The sequence below is a fragment of the Rissa tridactyla genome, chromosome 2 (assembly GCF_028500815.1).
Source record: "Rissa tridactyla isolate bRisTri1 chromosome 2, bRisTri1.patW.cur.20221130, whole genome shotgun sequence".
Classification (NCBI taxonomy): domain Eukaryota; kingdom Metazoa; phylum Chordata; class Aves; order Charadriiformes; family Laridae; genus Rissa; species Rissa tridactyla.
Window position 1 is genome coordinate 64,753,503 of NC_071467.1, and position 18,517 is coordinate 64,772,019.

An 18,517-nucleotide genomic window follows, 5' to 3' on the forward strand; every position below is an offset into this window, starting at 1 on the left:
AAGCAGCGATTTTGACAACAGACCTCCTGAAGTTTGTTTAAGCCTGCCAAAACTGACAGGAGACTGGAAAGGAAAAACAAAAAGCTCCTGGAAAAACAAACAAGGAATTTCTATTAGTCTATTTCCGCTTAGGCTTTATAAAATCCTTCAGCAGCATTTTGCAATATTTTTTTTGTTTAATTATTTTAAACCAGCCTTCCCCTGCAGCTGGGGAAAGCTCTTCCCATTTGAAAAGTTTGCTGTCTGAACCCTGAGATATTATTTGAGCTTCTCCAAATACACGGTGTGTTTTTGTATCTTCCTCCTTCCATGAGATAGTGACGTTTTGCAGCAGGCTTCAGAGCGGCAGCCAGGCCTGTGGAAGCAAGAGTCAGGCCTTTTCTCAAGGGATGCCACACCCTTAGCGGGGGTAAAAATACACCGAAATAAAGACAAAAACACTAATGCTGAAAAAGCTGGAGGTGATCTCTCTCAAAACAAAGTCAGCAAAACGTCCAGAACCCAGATTTTTTTGTGGCTCCTCAAGAAGCAGTTCAGGAACAGGGGGGCGGGAGTTTGCTTTTGTGCTGTTACAGGGTATGTTGAGAAACACAGAGCTGTCACCCACTCAGTACATATTTTGTGTTTTAGCATACTGTGCGTGTTTGTCTTCTGGGAGACAAAGAAATGTACTTTATTAGTTACACTGTAGTATTCTCAGCAATGAATTGAAATATATCATTAACATCCAGGACAAGCTTTATCTTGCTACCAAAACAAAGGGACTATTATTTGAACAAATTGAGGGGGAAAATCCCATAATGACAATGAAGAGTTCCTCTCCCTAAAAACTGCAATGCACAAGAGCAACAATTACAGGCTTATATTCTACAGACTGGGGTTGCGAATGGCTGCATGAAGCGATGCATTCACTGTTGGGAGAGTAAGTACCATTGATGACAAGGCCTTGGGGCTTCTGCTGTTCGCAGACCAATCAATAATCCATTATGAACAAACTACATTTCCCCTCTAATATGAAGAAATGAATAAAAGGGAACCAGTATCACTAGTACTTCCATGGAAAAAAACAACAATGCAGAAACCACAAAATGCCACCGTCACAAGACTTAAACTAGTGGGGATGTCTAACACTGACAGAACTCCCACAATAACCCTTTCTTTTACAGCAGTTGTTGGAGACTGCTATATTATAGTCCAAAATAAAAAAAAAAAAAAAATTTAAAAAAAAGCTTATTTTAAAGGCAAGATTCTTTCAAGGCTACTTATTCTGGCTACAGGACAAAACAAGCAACAATAATCTTTCAAGGCAAGGAGGAGAAAATGAACTAACTTCATCCAAATATCTACCAGTTTCCTTCCAACTATTTTCTAACGCAATGTAAGTAAGAACTTCTAATTAGAAATAACCGTCCAAATGTGACTGGTCAACCATAACAAGACTTTATTGCAGCAGCTGTGTTGCCATCCAGACACGAGGCCCTGAAACTGTTGTTCTTCCATTGTCACTGTCACATGCTACAATACAATCAAGAGAGGATCCATTTAAATAGCAAAACCATTGCAAACCTCAGCATCCTCTGTCCAGTTCCTACCTAGGCCTCTCAACACAGCACCGTAAAGGCAGAAGAGGAGAAAAGGTCTCCTGAAAAACGACAGATAAAGTATTTAAATTAAAAAAAGCAAAAAAAAAAGAAAAAGAAAAAGATGTTACTGATTTTTTGATGGGTAACAGCAAATTAGATCCAAAGGAAACACTGAGACCAATATTATTAATGCATAAGGCAGTCTTATGTCCTTTTTCTGAAATATAAAGGCTAGTAGTTAAAGTTGACCTCGCAGGGTGGGGGGCTGGGGGAATGAATACACAATGTGATTATTGATCAGCCCTAGAAAAGCCAAGAACTGCACTAATGCAGATGCGATTTTTTTTTTCCTAAGGTCATTAATGATATATGTTGGAAAGCCAAAAGCTCTTATTTTGACATGCCGTAATAGCATCACTAGTTCTGAATATAAGCATCATCTTAGGTTCAAAAAAAAAAAAAAATCTTAAAAAAAAAAACAAATAAAAAAGCCCTCCATTTTGCTTCAATGTAACAATGTTGTTTTCTGATTTGGCCACACCCACCAAATGAGTTACTTCAGCCTCTTAGTTCTCTCAAGCACTAAAAATCAAAAAAAAAGTTGAAGAAACATAAACAATTCTGATAGTATCAAACCAAAAAATAAGTTACAAACACAAGCAAAGTCACCTCCGTACTGTATATTACCTCCTTATTCAAATCGATGGCATTGATGCTGTCTATTCATGCATGGCTGTGGAGATGCACGTATACATGGGCAGCACAGGATTTTCCCAGCATCCAACAGTGCTTTCATATTTAATGATCTTGCTTTGCAGTGGAAATCCTAACAATTTACACAGAGTTGTAACATGGCCATTTTAAATCCTCAGTGTGGGGGCTGATTTCAAGCGGTATGGGCAGGGTATTTTCCTGCCAATATGCCCTGTTATGTGCTCGGTTTGTATCTTAAAATGGGGGGGGGGGGGGGATGCATCTTTTTATGACAAAGAAATACTTACTTTTATAATTTTTGCATTATCTGCAGAATAACAGGGACTGGATCGTCAGCTGGCAGAGAATGTGGGAGTGCAGTACATCGCACACGTATACATCCACCCAGCCACCCCTTCTCGCTGCCTCTTTCATCTGCCCCATCAAGGCAGGCTGCACACAAACCACATCCTCAGCTGCCGTAAGTGCACACAGTGCCACGAGATCAGTTTGTATCAAACGAGAAGCTACACCGCTAGCTAAAACTGGAATGCCTTTGTGCTGTGTAAATCAAGACCTGAATGCAAGAAAAACATCAGCATAATTAAAAGTAAATATTTTGAAGCGTTGACTTCCTAGCCCAGCAAAAATTACACGAAGCAACCTTGTCCTAAGTGCCCAAATTCCTGCCTGTCACAATTAACAATTAAACCAAGGAGGAACAAACTTCAGTGCTTCAGTACATACATACAGCGCTGTAATGACTTGCCCACAGCAGACCTCAAATGCAAAAAGCTGTGTTTAATACCAAGCAAATTTACTAGCTACAGCTATGTGATCAGCAGGTCAATGGAAGGTACGTTGCTAAGAAATAAGCTGCGAGGAGAATTAAGAAATTCAAGGTAATAACTTTATTTCTCTTATACCTAATACATCCTACTGCTCCAATTGCTACAATAAAATCATTACCTTATAAATAAAAGTGTTGCCAAGCGTTAACCTGTTAACAGATTTAGAATTACAGCACTGTTGTTTGATTAACTATTAAAGCCTTACCATAATAAAAAAACATTTCTGAAGTAACACCAGCAAGTTTTTGCTTACTTTTCCCTACCACCACAGCATTATAAAGAAATCATGAAACACTGAAACAAGCTTTTGGGCTATCCTTCCTTATCTCTTTTCAAAATGACATTTTTAAGAGAGTAAAAAGATTACATTTCAAAAAAAAAGTGGAAAAAAAAAAAAAGGAAAAAGAGACAGAGGGAGAGAGAAAGGGCAGAGGGGAAAGGGAGAGGAACTGTGCCCTGAAATACAAGGAGAGATAATCATACGCAATAAGCCTTAAAAGCATTCTGTTAAAGATTACCTTCTGAGGTAGCACTGTTTAGCACTGAGAAGCAACACAAAACTCACAAAACCAAAACTTCATTTTCAGTTGTTGGGTTACTTTTATATCTATATATATATCTATGTGTGAATGTATATATATATATAAAAAGTATTTCACTCTAAGCTCTTGCAAAGCACAAAACATGGATGAGCTCTATTTTAGGAAGCTTTCTTAAACGTTTAAGAACTTAAGCGGGTAATTAAGACTTTCAACCACAGTTTTTCCATTCTCCGCAACATTTCTGAATGTCAAGCACGCAGACTATGCCCAGGCCAGACCCCAGACGCTCTGCACTTCAGGGATCCCACATCAGCCCCGCTGAAGTTCGCTTTGCTTCAGGACTCGCCGTGCTGCTTAGACTGCGCACGGCTTTAGCTCGGTGACACCAGCCCCAAACCAGCAGAAGACAGTGCTGGAGGCCAATCTACAGATAGCCAGTGTCTCAGAAATACCTTCATTTCACCTTCTTTTGCTAAGCTACACAGTACCCCTGAAGATCACTTCATCCACAAACTTAACTTGTGATGATGAATAACAAGACAGGCAACTGCTAGTAGCTTAAAAGAGGAATCACAAGTTTCTAAGTTCACCAGCAGTTTTAAAGATGTCTGCTGTTGCTTCATTACTCCGTTAATTCATTTTGGGGTTTTCTGTAGTTCTCATCATTAAAAGCTACTTCCATTAAATATGTGATAAACCCAACTTCGCAATATACTGAACCTTGTGCTGACCCATCACTGTCAGCACAGGAAAGGCAACAGGTATAGCCAGTACAACAAAAGTGACGTTACCATAAAGCACGAGTTGACTTACACAGTAGGGTAACTATTTTTCTCCTCATTTATTTACTTTTTTGAACACAAAGGGAAGAAAGCAACAGTCCTGTGCACCAAATGAATGTGAAGCACAGGATGACTTTTTCTGGATTTCAAAGCTGCCAGCCAAGAGAAGAGAAACCAGACCCAAAATCAAATCTTTCAGCTGTCTGCTGGTCCAGCTTGTTTTGGTATGAAGTGCTACGATAGTCTGAACTATCTCTGTGGAACATCACTGCAATGTATCATCCAAAGAGACAAACAGATTCCATCCGCTGCTTATAAATACAGACTTCAAGGCACATTTTACCAACCTTGTTAACTTTGCTCTCATTATTGCACAATGTAAGGCATGCTTCAGATTTTGGCAGGTCAGGACATTGTGGATATCACAAGATAAACCCTGACAACTCTGTTCAGAACTACACTTTCCTTACATAAGCAGGTACGTGTATTTCCCCTCCCCTTGCCACGTGACTTTGAAGCTTTGGGCCAATCCCTTACCTACAGCATACATGTCATTTCCCCAGAAATGCAGAGACAGACAAGTATTTACCCAACCGCAGAAAATTTTTCTATGGAAAAGAAGGGCCTGGATGGACATCCATCCCCAAAACTGTTCCTGAGCTTATTGCTGGCCTTCTCTGGTCAGCTTTAGCTGCAGCAACGGGAACAGGAAGGTAGAGCTAAGAGCAGAAAAAGGCAAAGGAACAAAAAAAACACTCCCCCACTTTAAGAACTCCTGTATAACCTCAGCACACAAATGCTGAGCAACTACTTAAAACCAGAACAAAAAACTCCTGAAACTATCACTCACAGGACAGCAAGCTAACAAGCCTGCAGGGAAGAAAGGTCTGCTGCACAGGCTGTTGCGGGTTTGCTTATTTTTCCATGCACTACAACTTGCAAGACAGATCTATCAACTGCTGAGACAAACACGAATTACACACACCAAGAACCTAAATCTGTATGCATCACCCGATACTGTAGTTAGACTTCATTTCTCCTCTCAAAGAAATGAGTCTGTGTACCGCATATACATACCAACACCCACCTCTCACATGCTCTCCGTGACAGAGAAGCCAAAACACTGTCATTACTATATACGTGTCACTTCATCTCCCGCCATAATGCACGTCCCTGTCCACCCCACTCGCTCCCCTCACCACTCCTGAGGCACTGACCTCCTTAACTCCGCTCTCCTACCCGGCTCCAACCCGCTTCCGTCATCCACCATGCCTGCAAGCCCCAGCTATCCCGGCACACCGCCTGCCTGTCAGATCCCTTCTGGATCACCTGCAGGCAGCTGCCAGGCGTTCAGTCCCTCTCCCCGGCCATCGCTATCCCGCAGATGCAGTTGAAAGGCCACTTCTTTTCCCCACTCCTCCCTTTCCGTCTGCTCACTCTTCAGCGTTGACTTTCTCAGTTCTTCCCAATGCTTCTGCGTCTTCCAGAAGCACCTTCGCCTCCTCCTCTCTCCCAAACCTGTTTGGGCTCTTCATGACTAATTCTTCCATTTGGGCTCTCCCTCACTTGCACGGCTTTGGTCCCTGCTCACTGGCTCCCTGTTTGCCAGGACATTTCAGCACGAGCTTAAGCGGTTCCTCCTTGCCCCTTCCGTCCTCCTCCCCAGAAGACGCCCATTCTTCAGGCTTTTCTATCTTCAAAGTCATCTGCCAAGCCATTAAGTTCACAATTTGCTTGCCTCTGGTCTATTCAAGCCACTCCACTGGTAACAGCATAGTGCTCTCCCAAAAATCAAAGGACGCCAACACCCAGGTCAAATGTCTTGCATGTTAGGTTCGAGTGCCATTCTTCTCCTTCAAGGACCTCCACAGTTCCACCCTACTCTCTTCTGTGTGGGCAGTGACTCACTCTCCCTAATGCATCTTTTGTATCATTTCCCACTTACGACCTTGTCTTTCGAAACTGCATTTAGAATTGGGTTTTCTCTTTTTCTTTTTTAATTCATTCTTAAAAGCATATTTTCCATAAAGACTCAAAATGATTTTCCAAAATGAAACACATCACTTGGTTTTGTTGGGGTTTTTGTTCCCCCCCGAATGCATAATATGTATAGCACATATTGCTATGTTCTAATTGGTATTTATATTCCTCAAGGCAGGGACTTAAGATCTTTTATATACTTTTATACAGTGCCAAATGTTCCGACTTCAAATAATTTCTAAATGTGAATTATCATTATAAAGTCAAGCTTCACCTTTTCAAAGAGTCAAAGTCCCTCTTTTCATCAGAGGCACAGCCAGAAGTTGAGAGACAGAGATTCTTTCCCGTGAGCCCCAAAAGTAAACTAATCCTCTCTTCTGCCTACCCAGAGTTCATCTCTTAGTCAACCAAAAGGACCATCAGAGAGTAAGGAAATGAACAAAGCATAAATCACTTGTCACTAACCTCTGATCTCTTCGTTTTTCTGAAACGTAGGTTTCCAGCCAATTTTATCCATTCGCAGGATATTAACAACAACAAGAAGCATAACAACAAAAAAGTTTCAAGTGCCACATACCACCAAAGGAAACACTTCTCTCCATTTCTTCAGTTCACAAGCAACTGGAAAAGAGTGGCCTATGCAGAACATCAAATTAAAGTATGAGATCCCTATCGGTGAGTCTCACTTAAGTGAGGGATTCTTCTTTCAGGGGTTACTCTTTTTTCTGCACCTGGGACTACAGGTCTGATATAGAAGCTTTGCAAACTCGCTTTCCTCCAGCGTGGGCACGCTGCTTTATATCACACATTTTACTGTTCTGCAAATACAAATATACTCCTCTAATCTTCCCGGCGATGCTGAAGCGAACAGATTTTCCACCAGAGAAGCACAACGTAACTGTGACTCTTAAACTCCCAGAGCAGAATTTGAGCCACACTGCTAAGTCCTGAAACCTGTTACACAACAAATAAGCATGGATTATGGCGTGGCTGGTTCATTATGGGATGTTTGGTGATGCTATTCCTAATACACAAACGTCGTTTGTCTTAGCCACACACGTAAAGACCATTCTCCTATTTTTCATTACGCATCTTTTTTAATCACTGTCACTTTTCTGTGCTCACCCATTTATTACTCACCTGCTCCCTATTTAATATACTTTTACACCATTAAGAGTGGTAAATAATCATTATGTAACATTGCATTGCACTTGCTCTGTGTATAAACGACTGCTCGCACTACAGTTACTTGATACTTCCTACTATCAAAACAAACCATTTATAACTATGTATTATCTTTAGTACTCCACGGCTACTCCACTTGCAGCGCCAAACACAGAGTGTACAAATAAAAAGCAGCAATCTACACTGAGGAGGGGTTTATTTCAGTAGAAATATCAAGCAAAACTAATCAAAAATGCCTGACTAAAAGCACATTTTTAGGCAGGTGTAATCTAATTTTTGCAGGTTTACAATAGTCAGCTATGATGTTTGCTAGTACTTTAGATGATTTTGGATTATTTTTTTTTTAAACAGGTTTAGATAAGCACACCTGTATTTACTTCCTTAGGCAATGGTACGTTTATCAAAGTCACTGCTTATATCTGAAGAGAAGATTTCCTTGCAAGAAAAAAACCTGCTATATAGAAAAAAACAAACAAACAAAAAAAAGAGTCCCAGCCTCACAACTTGACTAAACCAGAAAAAACACATTCTTGAAGAAAAAGCATACATAGCATTACTACCACTGTGTATGGGGTCACAAGTATAGCACCTTATCATGTATTTCCTAAGCGTAAGGCAACTTTTTTCATAAAACCCACGTATCAGGCTTGCAATCAAGACAACTCCTTTCAGCATCACAACACTTAAAATACAGCTTTACTACTAAATGCTAAATATCATTCCTCATTCTATCGCACTTCTCTACCGACAGGCTTTCAAGTACCTCCTGAACTTCCCATGTGTGATTAATTAACAAATAAAGTCAAGGTGTTACTTAAAAACACTATCCAAAACCAGGAATGGTTAAAACTTGCACAGAAAGCCCAATAAAAATGATGATTATAGCACTGTCAACTCAGAGCACTAAACCTCATGGGTCAAGCACTCAAATACCGTGAGATACCCAAAGACTCAGGAGCGGTTTTTGAACGTAACCTAGCTGTGGATTCTTTCATTTGCCTCTTGAGCTTTCCCAGTACACTCAGTCATGTCTCAAGCTTCTTCCAACCACCATGAGGCTGAGGAACTTTCTGTTTTTAGAGGCTTCCATCTTTTGTTTTGCAAGCACCGTACTGGAGAAAAAGGGGCTTCAGGAAATGATCCCCATCTTTTCCACTGACAAAATCGTAAGAAGTGGGAAGACCATAACTGAAGTAAACAGATGTGGTATGCCATTCCTTTCCTCCACTGCTTCACCCATAAAACACTCCTCAGAAGGCTACAGCAGCTCACCTATAAACATCTAACGCATGGGGACAGAATAATCCCTCTATGTACTCATTCGGTGGACGGTGAGATGCACAGGGCATGCGTAGCCTCTGCTTACTGCATGGGATTTACATGTAATATAAACATTAGGCAAAAGAAAACGAACTATTTCATTTGATTTGGAAAAAAAAATATTTGATTTAGATATATAACATTTGAGATCTCGGTTCATAAATATTTTCCTTAATGCTTTTTACTAGGCTTAACAAAATTAAGAACGCTAAAAATAAAATACAGTGTTTAAAACCATCTTCATTTGATGAGCCTGTATAACCATGAAAAAATCAAGGTACCCGCTGACAGACACCCACTGCCATATTCTCCATGGCCCCAGATACTTCTCCTGCAGGACACAAGTCCTTTGTTAGATCTGCCAGGTGCCTCGTGGTGCAAATGCAGCACAAACACGGCAAAACCTTGAAAGGTACTAAAAATACCTTGACCTTCTGCCAGAACGTTTCTAGGAAGCCATAACCCTGAATATAAGTAGAATAGATGGTGATTATACTACTGTCAGACAAGACAGCTCTGAGGGAGCAGACAAACCCCAGTGTGTCTCACTGGGTCTGTCATTTGCAAAACTGGTTTGTCTTGGGTACAGCTAAAGGCAGCTGCAGCATCTGCTAACACCAAAACCAGTAAGAGGAAAGGATTGGGTGGTTTCGACTCAAACTATCAGGTATCCTGTAAAAAAGAAGTCAGCAAGCCAACCCTGTGAGACACACCAATAATCCTGGAAAACAAAGGTCTGGGTTAGCATCTATTTCACTGTCTTATTCTCTAGCATATTACCACCTTCAAACTTGTGAAGGCAACATTCCTCTATATGCTGCAGACCACAAACCAAAGGTACAAAAGGTGGTCTCATGCTGCAACCTAGATGCCTCCTCGTGCTGCCTTCTAGATGACTGGACCAACCAGGGCTGGTCCAGCCTCTGAAGCAGTGTTTGGCCACCATGGGGCAACATGGGACCTCTTGCACAAGGCAACTGCTCTTTGGGAACACCATTACAGCAGTTTTATCTCGCTCTCCCATTCCACAAGCACCTCTCATCTCAGGGCTAGCACAGAGATGGCCAGCTCACACAAGGTTCAGGCACGCTCAAGGCTTTTTTGGTTACAAACTGTGAGTCAAATTCTAACCCGAGTCAGATGGGTGCCTATCCTGATTTACCACACTGATTTGAGTGGAGTCACTGCACACTTACACCCACATGAGAAGGGAGACACCAGCCCTTCCGTTTTCATTTTTAAGTGCAAGGCTGACATTTATTTTCCTTATACATTTGGAATTATTTCCTATTGCACTAGACTTCTTTTTAAACCCCACCTAAGCCTACGAGGTGCAGATCAACCGGAAACCAAGGTACCCAAAATTGTAAGAAAGTCCTCAATTCGCTTAGCGCTTCACCACCACCACCAGACTGATTCAAACGAAGTTCAAACTTTGCAAATGGATGAGCTCATGGAAGAAAAGCCCATCCAGGGCTAAGAAACTCAAAAGACACAGACATGACCTCTACCTTAAGAAGTCACTGAGCTGCAAACTGGGAGAGTACCCCGGGAGGAGATACCACCAAAGGCTTGTCCCACTTCTCACGCTCCTTTCCCCAAGCACCTGCCGACCCAAGCACTATCAGAGGGAGGATACTGGAGCACACGAGCCTTCAGCCTGACCCAATTCAGAACCTCTTATGTCCCCCATGACTATTAATAACAACTCTCAAGCCATCTGTTGCTCCAGAAGAAAAGGCTGAAGGCCTCCCCGCATCCAGATCTTACAGCCCAGCCACCTCCAGTTGAAGGGTGGGGAGACGCTTTTGCGTGACCGCAGAATTCCAGACCAAGCCTTATCTTTCACGACGAGTTGCAAAACCACCAGCGCCGCAGCCTCCCAAGTGCGCAGCCAGCATCTCCGGCAGAGCGGTGGGAACACGCCTCACCGAAGTAAAGCTGCCTCCCTTCCCTGCCTTTTTATGAACATATGCGAGAGGTCAACGGTCTCCAGAAAAGCTGACAATGCAACTTTCAAGCTGGGAAGGCAAATAGCGCTGGTTCCCTGGGACATAAAAAAAATAAAAATAAAAAAAGCTCTAAAAACATACATGTCTCCTCCCACGCTGCTACCTGCTCTGCTTCTGTGTCACAACGTCCCACAGCACAGGCTGTCGGGAACACGGACACCTTCCTTACCGCAAACCACCGTGGCTGCCTACAAGGAGCTTCAGAGGCATCCTCCTCGTGGCTTCATCCAATGGACTCCAGCGAAAAACTCAAGCCAAGTGTCTTGCACCCAAAGGGGAAGAACAGAAATCAAGGAAAACACACGCGTAATTAATCGCAGGGATCTTGTTTTCTTAAGCAATGACATTTTAAAAGATGTTGTAAACTTTAAAGGTCTTTTGTACCTGAACACCATGAGATTTCTTGAGTGAATGACGAAGAGAGGACATTATCAGTGTATTTACACACACACACACAAGCCTTCCCAGCTTTCACTGTACAACCAACAGTTTCTGTTTGAAACAGTGCAACTCATCTATAGAGATTTTGTGGCTAACAAGCATTTGATTTCACTTTCCAGCAACAATACAGCCGTCATATTACAAATACCATCAAATGAAATGTTAATTATTTTCCAAGAGTCACTTGGTAGCTGTTAACGAAGGCATACTGTTAGGGAAATCCTGCCAAAAGAAAGTAATGACCAGATGTGTATCAGTGCAGCAAGGTCTAATTTAACCAAATAACAACTTTAAATCATTAAAAAGAGTCAGACCCATCTATTATCAACATTCATCCCAAAAATCATTTTAAAGTATTTCTCCTAACCCAGAATCTCTATCAGCCCTCAAAAAAGTAGTTTAGAAACCAGGAAAAATACGTAAGTATCTGAATAAGAGAAAGAGCAATAATTTTAAAGGCTTTCCCATTTAAATCTCAAATTGTTTTCAGTAACTTCTATTAACCTCACTTTACAGCTTTTTCAGAGTTCATAATGCTACCTGCAACCCAAACCAAAACAAACTGCAGAGATGTCAGAAAGTTAGAGATGTGCGCTTTAATCCCTCTAGTTAGGAGTGTTTGTCATCTGCATTAACATTGTAAATGAAAACACCCCATGCAAATTCGGGAAGCTGCTGGCAGTAGTTGGTACCCTTTGCCGTCTCATCTGTGCGGCAGCAGCTAATTATGGCGGGGAGCTGAGCCCATCCGGGGCTGTTGTCGGGCTGCGAGATACCACCTTCTAACTACTTGTATCGCAAGAACAGCCAGTTCTAGTCCGGCTTAGTTTTAACTGCACAGTGGGGGGGCTTTGAGGAAAGACTCAGCGTTTCATACTGATATTATTTGACCGGTATTTATCACAACGCTGAAGTGAACTGCGTTTCCGTATACATTAAATAACTGGAAAGTGCAACCGACTGAACAAACAGCTTGTAATCACCTTACACTTCCTTATATGGGATTTGCAACCCAAAAATATTTAAACTACTCTGATAGTCCTTTGACATAAGCATACTAGACTCCAAGGCATAAAACCACAACATATCTTCAGCACAGTGCAGAAATACCAAATTTAAAAGCCATTTCATTTGTAAATGCTTCTCTATTAGAAGAATGCTTATTGCTTCACTGGTTCATATTCCCATGTCTCCAGCCTATTGAGCAAATAAGTGAAACAACATCTATGCATTTTATAATTCAGTTATCTCCACGTTATTGTTCTTGTTCTCTACTGGCGAAAGCCCTAAAGGAAGAAACGCAGCTGCCGAGCACTGAAGGCACTCCTCATTTAAAGTACCTTACAGAACAAAGGAGGAAGCCAAAAGTTGGTCTCATCCATTCAGCACAATAAAGTCTTTCCAGGGAGAGTCCCCACAATGATCAAATACCAACCATCAAACGTGCACAAAATCAACACAGTTCTTCACCCATCAATTCTAGCACCCACAGGAAAATTTCCTGGGAGCACTACGATTCTTTTTATTTATAATTATTTGAATCTCTTCTCTAAAGAAAAGTAATCAACACTGGAAAACTACATGCAAGGTTTTAATTATTCTCTTAGTGCCTTGCCATGAAGTTTGTTCTAACATTTTTTCAGCTGGCCAAGAAAAGCAAACACGTGTCAAGGTCAGAGAGAAATAGCTGGGTTTTGCTTCATCTGAATTCCAGTTCTGGGCAACAAAAAATCCAGCAATTTAAACAGGAAACTGGCTTGATAGCCCTGAATTCATCTCTTCTATGAATGGAGAAGCAACATGCAGCAAGCCTGCCTGCTTCTGCTTGTTTCATCATTGAAAGGAAAAAAAAAAAACCAAACCCAACACATTTTAAAAAAAGCATCCCATTTGGTCTTGCTGGGTAAGATCTAGAAGCAGTGGCCTGTTTAATAAAGCTATTCTTCAATGAAGCACATGAGATGTAAATTGCAGAGTGAAGTAGTGTGTTACTTTCCTAATACTAGAGTGTTTGTTCCTAATATGAACTGGAGTCTCTCGTATAAAAAAAATCCTGAAGATAATCAAGCGCAAGTGTCGCCAGGTCACCACTCATTCTCACACAAGCTACGGCAGTTTCAGCGACATCACAAGCACTCTGTGGCTTTACTCTGGCTGACCTAGAGCTTAACTGCTATGCTATTTTTTTTTTTTAAAGTCAATTTTATTGGAATAAAAAGCAATTTTACGATGAACATTGTTTGTATTTGGTACCAAGATAACAGAGTACGCATGAGGACATTTCCTTCAAATCTGAGCCACTACAGCAATGATTCACAGGGGGGAAAAGAACCACTTTTTCTAAAACCAACGCCATCACTTCATCATAAGAACAGCCTGAAGAGATGAGACCAATGCCCCAACTTCAGAAGGCACAATGTAATTCAGAAGTAGGCAACAGCATCCTTGGTTGAAAAGGATGAAACTCGACTTCATGCTTTGAGTAGCCCTTGTGCCATAAGCTGTATGTAATAACCTCTCCATTAGTTAGCTTGAGCTGTAACGTTTTACTCTGATATAGCTTGGTATAGCGAGTTCCACAGACGAAATGCCTTTAAGAGGTCAGGTCACTGTTGTACCCAGCCACATGAAGACGTCTCTTTTCACTCAAGCACCGCTCCAACTCCACAAACTGTTACAGGCAATATCGGTTTTGAATACAAGTTTAATGTAGACTATTGGTAAAATAACCTGAGCCTAAAGCAACCTTTCCTCAAAGCCTACATTTAACTGGAAAGAGATGTTAAGCCAGTTTTACAACACAGTAAGTGTTATATACTTGCATGTGCGCAGATGTGCGGTATAGACAGACAAAGAGAGAGGTGTAAGCTGAAATTCTGAAAGTAGCTGAAGAGACTCAGGCATGTCATTTTGGAGGTTCCTTCGAAAACTTCAGCTGTGCTTTTTGCAAGTCTCCTCATTTGCTTTTTTGTATAAGGGTTAATCAGATAATTTAGTCTTAAGTACTCAAGAATGCAAACCCAGAAAGGAAAAAAAAAAAAAAAAAAAAAAAAATCTCTTGCACAGAGGAGGAAAGGGGGGGTGGGAAGAAAAAAGAGAGAGGGAGGTTACAGAGTGAGTTTTTGAAGGAAGTACTTTTTGATCTACCCTTTAGCGCATGGGGGTTCAGTATGCTTTAACTGCTACTTTGAAAATGCCCTATTTTGTCTGCAGAGCAAGCCAAAAAGTGTCTGAAACCATTAAACTTACAGGTATTACCCAGAACAGCTATCTAAAAGGACACATAGTGAATTCTGTTTAAAATTTAATAACAAGAAGTATTTTGTATTGTCTGAGGAAATCTATGATGTTCTGAGTCTCAGAGCTTCTCCGTGCTGTACAGCACTATTAAAGGATATATTCATAAGCTACCAGTTTTAAATACATTTTCCTAAAAGATACAGTCTTAGCATTTCCACATGTTGTTGTGCACTGGCTGAACAGAAATACCTGAATCACATAATTTATAATGTCCTAAAGTGGCCTGCATTAGAGAAAGCCTCATCCGTCTCCTCGTTCCACATAAAACCATTAAACTGCCCCAGATTGTAAAGTCAGCATTTCATAATTATAACTCTAAATTAAGGCTTTTGTGTTGTTATTCTCCAGGAAAACTTGCACCTACATTTTACAATGAGGAGAAAACTATCAAAATACATCTTACTAAAGGTTTATGAATGAATCCATTGTATCATGGACGAAACACGCAAAAAGCCTAAATCCGTTCTATTTCCACATTACTTTTTTCTCCTTCTACAGGAACAAAAGTTGACCTAAAGTGATTTTCCTTTCTGAAACCAAATGCAGAGGCTGGGCTGGGCTGTAAATACAGACTTTTCAGGCATCTTTAAAGGGAAAAAAAAAAAAGAAGTTATTAAGCACGGAACAAAAAGAAACTTAAGTCATTAACTGAAACTTTACACAAGCCCCAATTCTGCAAACACTTACGCAACTGAGTAACTTCACACACATAAATCATCTGATTAAGTCCAGTGGGGCTACTCGTATTTTCAAAGCTACCCACACCTATTAAGTGTGAGTAGAATCACCTCACAGTAGACTTAACAAAATGTGAAATCAAGAGATTTCGGTGGGAAACTTCAAAATTTCTTCCAAAAAGGCAGTACGTTAAACACTTGATTGAATTCTACTCATCTGTTCTAAACAAAAAACCCACAATATTTAGAATTATTTCAAATTAAACCTAAAATTTCCCCAATGACATGCAAATATTTTTCAAAGAGTTAACTGGCTCTGGAGATATTAACTAGGTTACTAATCTAGGCAAACACTTTTCAAGTCTCAGGTATCTCTATAAACCATCATGTTTAAGTGCTTAACAAGGACAGCTTGCTTTTCAAAGTGCTTATTACTGCGATTCCCGTTGACTGCAATGGGATTTCTAAGTACTCAGCTCTTCTGAGTAAGGGAATACTTAATACCGGGACACAGGAGTGCAAATTTAGAAATCTACAATTAGGTCATCCAGATTTTACAGTTTTTGTCCGAGTAGCTCGTTTGTGCATTGTTCTAGAGATGATAAACTGTCACACACACAAAAAAAAAACCCAACCAAAAAAACAAACAACACAAAACCAAACAACAAAAAAAACTAAACCAAAACGCTAGAAATTATGACACAGTAAAACAAAAAGCACACTCCCTTTTACAGAATTGTAGGAGAGGATGCCAACAGAAGACTGGAGCTTTGATCTTCTTTTTAACCATCACTCATACAGCGGCAGAAATATCCTTAACCCTCCAAAATATATTCAGCCAACACTACGAGATGCCAGTGCTTTCTCAACAAGCATTAAATAGAGGATGACTTCACCCGAAAAGTCCTTTAATCCTTCCTGCATTACTTTGCCGTCTAAGCGCATGGCAAAAACCTCCTCGTCGCACCTCTCCCCGTATCTGTGGACGGCATTCTCTACAACTTGGATGCAATAAGCTGCACTTCATTTTCCAAATGTCGACTCAATACTGTTACGTGGGAATCTGGGCTGGCTTCCCCCTCCACACACCCTTGTATGAATGCTTGTAACCATTATTGAATCATTTCTCACCTGCTATCTTGCATAACGTCGGCATTTGCTCTTTCAACTTTTGCCTTTGTGTCTGCTGCACCTCCACCTTCAGAACCTGCCTCCAGACACCTCATTTCGGAGGCATTTAGTCAGAGCAGGGCGGTAAATATCACTTCCTTGAGATGCTCACTTGGTGTGATGTTAAGCAAACAAAAAACAGCACACCAAACATTAAAAAAAAAAGTCACTTCCTGATGCTTTCATTGATTTTCCTTGTCCTCAATTTTAGGGTGTTAGTGAGTCAGCTCCCAAATGAAACTGATGCTGGAAAGCTGTCAGGGAACTGTGTCTATCTTGCAAGTTATTAAGTGTTGCAGACGTTTACGTTTTAATTTAGAAAAATTATCTGTTGCCAATACTTCAAACCCTCTCAATCGCCGATCTCCTACCGTAACACACCCATAACCGTAAGACAGATCAATGCACGTTTGATAATCACCAAACATAAATTGATAAATTGCCCATTTATAGTATTGATCAGCTACTTTTTTTTTTTTTTTTTTTTTTTTTTTTTTACACGTGCAATAGTTCGAGGGAATAACAGGCACTTGGCAGTATCAACACCGCGCTGACAGAAAGAGAAACTGGCTGGCGCTCACGCAACATCATGTCAGTAGATACCACGTCCATCACGCGCTGACAGTTTGGCAGATCAGGCGCTCCCTGCCATCATGTCATAATGACTTCAATTTACTTCTCCGCAGCACCCACGGGCTGCGATTTCATCAGCCATCCAAGTCTCTTCTCTTCAAGAACAAGACTCTCTCTTGCTTTTACATCCTTGACAGCTCCATATATTTCCTTCAAGTTTCCTAGCAGGCATAACCAGAACAGTAAGAAACACGAAGCTGTTACAGCCTCCCTCATCATTTATACAAATAACTGAAGTTTTATTTAGCAACTAAAATTTCACGCTCAAAATTCAAACAGCGGCAAGTTTCGAGTGCTGAAGAACAAACAGAAACAGAAGCAGGAAAGCCGATAAAAGGCACTGGAAGAGTGATTTTTTTTTTTTACAAGCTCAAGGTAGGTAGGGCTGCCTACGCTTCTAACTGAAGACTAAGATGACACTCGTGTTCCACATCCAGAGATGTACTTCCATACAGCGAGAGGAGGCCATAACAGTTGTAATCAAGGATGGGCAGCAGCACAGAGATGAAGCCCGGCAGTCACTCCTCTCCACCTGTGGATGGAGGAGAGCACAGGCAGCTGCAGGCATTCGGGCCCCAATGGAAGCAAACAGGTCCATCGCTGCATGAGGTCACCAAGACATCGTCAGCAATCAGGAGATACTCAGGTGTTTCCTCACAGTTAGTCAGGTGCTGCAACTGGGGCAATTACCACGTCCATCATCAGTTGAAATGAAACTGCCATCTGAGTTTTGGCACAAAAATACAGAAGGGTCCTTCAACTTCACTGCAGCAAGATTTTTAACTAGGCGGGTACCTTCCTTTCCACCTCCCGACGCCCTAAGGTCTCCTCTGCTGGCCAAGATGAGTAGTTAAATATTTTACATGGCCTTGAATCTTGAATAGTACAATTTGAATCTTTTCCTTTAAAACTTAACAAGTGGAACAAAAAGAAGTGCATAAAACCTTTTACTTCTGAAAGAACAGAGAGACGCAGAATTGAGAAATCAAACACAGGCTTCCGTATGCAATTTCTGTTTGCCACAGGAAACATTTTCTTCTTGTAAAGCACGGCAGCTAAACCTACGCTTCTGGTAAAGCAGAGGTAGAAAAACCTACCCACCTGAAAGCGAAGACAAGGGTGAGGAGGCAATCTTTCCACCAGAGGACTTCAAAGCACTCCCCAACTCGAACAAAAACCTCTCAACGCTTCCAGTGGAGGTGAGCCACCACCTCCAGGCCATACCCCTGCCCTCCCCGCAGCGCAAAGGCCGCCATGGGGCCAATGAGACCTCTCCCATGGGGGAGAGGTCTCTACTCCCTCCTCTGCCCTCCACTGCAACAAACGAAGACACCACGCCATGAGGGAC

General features: G+C 41.3%; 1 protein-coding gene across 3 annotated transcripts in view; it reads right to left on the reverse strand.

Moving 5' to 3' along the window:
* Positions 1-17,004, reverse strand: part of ZNF516 (zinc finger protein 516) — an 83,319-nt gene extending 66,315 nt beyond the window's left edge. For all 3 annotated transcript variants that reach the window (XM_054190647.1, XM_054190648.1, XM_054190649.1), the window contains exon 1: positions 16,498-17,004. The gene's annotated coding sequence lies outside the window, so the exon portion shown is untranslated. The remainder of the gene's footprint in view (positions 1-16,497) is intronic.
* Between the last annotated feature and the right edge of the window lie 1,513 nt (positions 17,005-18,517).